Here is a 5489-nt window from a genome sequence, read left to right as displayed (position 1 = left end):
GGGTGGCTTATATAGAGGTCGCCAGACCCCTCCGGCCCTCAGTTATGTAGGGTTCTAAATACATTTAAGGTCGGGCGTTACTGGTAACGCCCCTAATAAAGTGCTATGATGACCATAAAGGCTACTTAATAACCGACCATTAGCATGCGGAGTGCCTCTAGGTCTCCTGGTCGTCGAGTGGTTTGGTCTTGGTCGAGTGTCTTCGAGTCTGTCGAGTGGAACACCTCCAAGTCGATTGACAGGTGATTTCTTCTAGAGATGTCCTTGGGTAGGGCAGTTTGGACAGGTCCATGACCCTACCCTAGGTGCATAACTTCATCATTAGCCCCCAAATGGATCGAGGTTTGAGTGGGAAAGGGTTTGAGCACTTCTCCGACTCATTTTTCACGTCATGAGCATATCTTGTTTCGGATGAATGAACCTGAGTGATGATAGCAACTTCCTTTTCAGTCGCCTTGATCCATTCTTAGTTTTTTGTCGAGTGAGCTTCTTTACTTGAAAGGCTCTGAGTGACGGTGCGGAGGAGATCTTTGGTCTGCAAGTTGTTCTGCTGCCCACAGATTTCGCGAGATCCGAATTTTGGGAAGCGCGCGGGAAGGGGGAGGCCGCAGTAATCGGATGGGATAGAGCAGAGCCGCCTCGATCCCCGCGCCACCTTTTTCGCCACATATCATGCGCGCGATCGTTACGGGATTTGACAGGGCCGCCCGGGCCTACCAGTCAGCCACTCGGAAGCGGCCTCATATAAGGCGTTGGACCGGGGTCTCCCGAATACTGCGTCCCCATTATCTCTTCTCCTCTTCACGCTCCTTCGCTGCGCTCGCTCTCGCACCAGCACCACCGCTCCGTACGCGTCTCACCGGCGACGATGGGGAAGGAGAAGACGGCGGATCTGGAGTGGGCAAAGAAGGCGACGGCGAGGTCGAAGGGGAAGGTGACCAGTCGGGGCGGATCCTCCTCACGAACTGGCCTGCCGAAGGGCTGGATCCAGGGCGACTGGATCCACTCAAAGATAACCCAAGAAGACCTCGACGACCTAGCCGAAGGAGGGCTGATCCCCTATGAATCGGCGCGGCTTCCGGGGAAGGAATCCGAGCCGCAACCTCGGGAGGGTGAGCGCGTCCTCCTTGCCACCCACGTCAACCGTGGATTTTCCTTGCCTCCTCACCCTTTCTTTCGGGGATTTCTGAATTTCTTTGGGGCACAACTCCACCACTTCACTCCCAACACAATCGTTTATCTCGCCGCTTTCGTTTCTTTGTGCGAGAATTTCCTGGGTTGTCGGCCTCATTGGGGCCTTTTCAAGCACACTTTCACTTGTCGCTCCCAGACGGTGAAAAAGGCTAATCGGAGTGAAGAGAGGACTCAAGTGATTCAGATGTGTGGGGGTCTTGGTGTTCAGATGAGAGGGAAAAGTTCCTTTCCGGCCATGATTCTTCCCGACTCAGTTCGCGAATGGCAGTCAACCTGGTTTTACTGTAAAGACCTGTCGACGCTAGGGCAGTCGACTGGCCTCCCTCCCTTTGCCATGAACCGAGTGAGGAAACCCTCCCCTTTGAAGGTGCTCCCGGAGGAGAAGGCGCAGGTGAAGGTGCTGGTCGAGTGAGTGGTCCAGCTTATCCGTGACGGGGTCACCGGTATGGATCTCTTGGAGGTCTTCCTTCAGCGGCGCATCTAGCCTCTTCAAGCCCGAGACTATCCGATGTGGATGTATTCGGGTCTTGAAGACTCCACTCGAATTCACCCGGAGGAGGTCGATGATGAAACACTGGAGAAGTGGCTGTCGGGCATGACCGGAAACAAGGACAACCCCAGGGGAGCCAGGAGAGTTCCCCCATTCGACCAGTCTCATGTACCAGAGAAAGTCTGATTCTGAGCTTTTGCTTGTAATCTGAATTCACTCGCGCAGCTGCCTATACTGCGTCGACTAACTCTGTCCTCCCTGCTTTCTTTCAGGCCATTATTGAAATGTATTCAATGCCCAATGGAGAGCAAGAGCAAGATCTAGAAGGCGAGGCGAGCGGCGGCGACAGTGGCGAATGGACTTCCGATGGTGAAGGGGATGGAGAAAGCGACGACTCAAGCGACGGAGAAGAAGTCAAGTCGCTTCCTCGCAGGGAGAGGCGATCCAAGCTTGACCAAGAACGACCGAGCGCCCGCAAAAAGGCAATTGCTCAGGCTGCTCAGTCTTTGAAGCGTCCTCGGATCTCTTCACCAACCCCGACCGAGAAAGCGCCAAAGCACCCCAAAGTTGCAGAGCCGAAGACTCGGAAGGCGTTGCCGAAGATTAAGATTGACATCCCCGTCGCTTCCGCGTGAGTGTCCCCCTTTGTATTCACTCGACGCTCCGTGCTGTTTGTTTTTCTTGTTTTAACCATACGAACTTTGGAACTGGCAGTGCTGCTACTTCTGGGACCTCAGCTTACAGGGACGAGGATGAGGTGATGGAGGATGTGGTCACTTCCGCTCTGGGTATGGTTTCTGTCATTCTGTCTTTATTTGGTCGACTCAGCTGCATTGTGCACCATTAGGTGATGTGATTTTTTCGATTGAACTTTGCATAGCTCCCAACGTTATCAACCTCCCCGATGATGATGAAGATCCTGAGAGGCCTTTGACGAGGAAGAATAGGCAAGCTCCTGCAAGCCAGGTGCCACAGTCGACGCCGAGGGCGGAACCAGTCGTTCAGGACACTAGCGACGCCCACTGGGGTTCTGTTACCTTTGTTGTGCCACTGTCGAGTGCCTTGCCTTCTTCTCGACTGCTCAGGCCCCTGTCGACCCACCTTCAGTTTTTGCGACCCATCATGTCCTAGAGGACGAAGCGAATGCAGCCAAGGAAGCCATACGTCAGGCGGGCATCATGATGGAGAAGATGAAGACGGTGCGGGACGCCAGTCAGGCCGCCTACGACGCCAGCTCGGCTCTCCAAAGCAACGTTCAGGTTAGTTGGTCACTGCTTTTTCTGTTAGGATATGCTATCTGAAGACTCTTTCCAAAAATCTTTGCATCTGTACGACCACTGGGTGCGTCGATTGAATTTTTGAACTAGTGGGGGCACGCTGAGTGCACCCACTGGTTGTAGTCCCCGAGACTACGGTGGACTGCTGGCAGTCGACTATAGTCGTTGTATTTTGTCGAGTGTAAACCGAACTGGTAGTTCGTCTCTTCCACTTGGTCTGGTAAAGTGGGATTAGATCCGGTGGGGGCACGCCAAGTGCACCCACTGGGTGTAGTCCCCGAGACCGCGGTCGACTGCTGGCAGTCGACTATGGTCTGAGCCCCTTTTTTTGCTACACTCGACTCCGTCAGGTTGGTCGAGTGTGATCAGAACCGGTGGGGGCACGCAAAGTGCACCCACTGGGTGTAGTCCCCGAGACTATGGTGGACTGCGGGCAGTCGACCTTAGTCTTAGTACTTATTGCCTTTATCATTTTTCACTGAAAAAAAACTTCTCCTCTTTGATTGCAGAAATCTTGTGATCTTGGAGCTCGCTTTGCCGACTTGGAGAAACAGCAGATCCAACTGAACCTTGACTTGGAGCTGGCCTAGACACAGCTGCAAAAGGCTAAGGACGGCGCCAATGGTAAGACGAGTTTGTCGACTGGTTTATCTTAGGCTTGAGTACCCTTCTGATCTTTCTGATCAAGCATCATTTCTTTGCAAAAAAACTGAGAGAAGCTCTGGCGAAGAAGGATTAGGATTTGGCTGCTGCTCGAAAGGAAGCTGATGACAGGACCGTTCTGGCTGAACAGAAACTGGCTTCGGTCGGCCAGTTGGAAGAAGAGAATACCAAGATGAAATCTGCTCTGACCGAAGCCAACAAGGAGTGCACGCGCTTGAAGAAGGACAATCTCAATCTGTACGAGAAGATGGAAGGCATCGCTCGCAGGAGGGACGATCTGGAGAGCTATCTGAGGAGCCTTGCCAAGAAGTTGTTCATCAAGCTTGAAGGTGCACATTTTGTTCCGACTGATTTTTTTTCTTGTGTCGACTCAGCGTACGAAAATTGACTTATCCTTGGATCGTGAATGCAGAGTTTTGTCAGAACTTCGAGGAGGAGACTGGGCGGATCGAACCAGGTTTGGATCCAATCAATTCTCCCGTGAAAGATGAAACTGCCATGAATCTGCTTCGACTGGAATCCCGCATCGACGGTGTCGTGGACTACTTGGCTCGACTGAAGGTCGCCATGTCGTGGATCGACCCGGCACTTTGGCCAGAGGCCATGCTCCAAAATGATCTTGAGTCCCTGATGACTCGACTTAACGAAATCCCTGACCGAGTGCAGGAGTGGAAGAAGTCTTATGCCTGGTGTGGCGCTGATGTGGCTCTGTCTTTGGTTCGCGTCCATTGCAAGGAGGTGCGTCAAGATAAGCTGGCAGCAATCAAGGTCGCCAACACCCAGAAGCATGACTTCCGATCTTTTATGGAGACTTTCATCACTGCAGCCACTCGGATCGCCGACGGCGTCGACCTAGACGAGTTCGTCGAGCCTGCTAGTCCTCCTCCCGTGGAGTGAACAAACTTTTATGCCTCACCTTAAATTTGCCTCGGGATGCCGAGTGGTTTTTGTAACCGTTAAAACTCTTTTGGGCTAATGCCCGAGCACTTCGATCCGTGGTCTGGAACCTTTAGGATTTATCTGAACTTGGTTTATCGTTGAATATCTTCATGAATCTCCTGCCGAGTGGAAATTGTTCTTCATTCGAGACAACTTTTGTATTTGTGGCGCAGCTCCAAAGGAGAAGGTAGCAGTCGACCTGCACCTCGTCGTCTTTGCGGGTCGGTGATGGAGCGCTCGTTGTATTTGTGGCGATGCTCCCAAGGAGGAGGTGGCAGTCGACCTGCACCTTGCTACTGCAGAGCGGGATGGAGCGCACGTTGTATTTGTGGCGAAGCTCCCAAGGAGGAGGTGGTAGTCGACCTGCACCTTGCTACTTCAGAGTGGGATGGAGCGCACGTTGTATTTGTGGCGAAGCTCCCAAGGAGAAGGTGACAGTCGACCTGTACCTCGTTACTGCAGAGCGGGATGGAGCGCGCGTTGTATTTGTGGCGAAGCTCCCAAGGAGGAGGTGGCAGTCGACCTGCACCTTGCTACTGCAGAGCAGGATGGAGTGCACGTTGTATTTGTGGAGAAGCTCTCTAGGAGAAGGTGGCAGTCGGCCTGCACCTTGTCACTTCAGAGTGGGATGTGTCTTGTACTTAGGCGAGTACTCGACTGCAGCTAAGCCCTCGAGTGGGAGGGTCGCTCACCACTCGGTAGGATTTTCAGATACTTAGGCGAGTGCCGGACTACAGCTAAGTCTCTAAGTGAGAGAACTTAGGCGAGTACTGGACTGCAGCTAAGCCCCCGAGTAGGAGGATTGCTCTCCACATGGTAGGATTTTTTCAAACTTAGGCGAGTGCCGGACTGCAGCTAAGTCTCTAAGTGAGAGAACTTAGGCGAGTACTAGACTACAGCTAAGCCCCCGAGTGGGAGGATTGCTC

The sequence above is a fragment of the Triticum aestivum genome, chromosome 6A (genome assembly GCF_018294505.1).
Source record: "Triticum aestivum cultivar Chinese Spring chromosome 6A, IWGSC CS RefSeq v2.1, whole genome shotgun sequence".
NCBI classification, from domain to species: domain Eukaryota; kingdom Viridiplantae; phylum Streptophyta; class Magnoliopsida; order Poales; family Poaceae; genus Triticum; species Triticum aestivum.
This window is presented reverse-complemented; position numbering follows the sequence as displayed.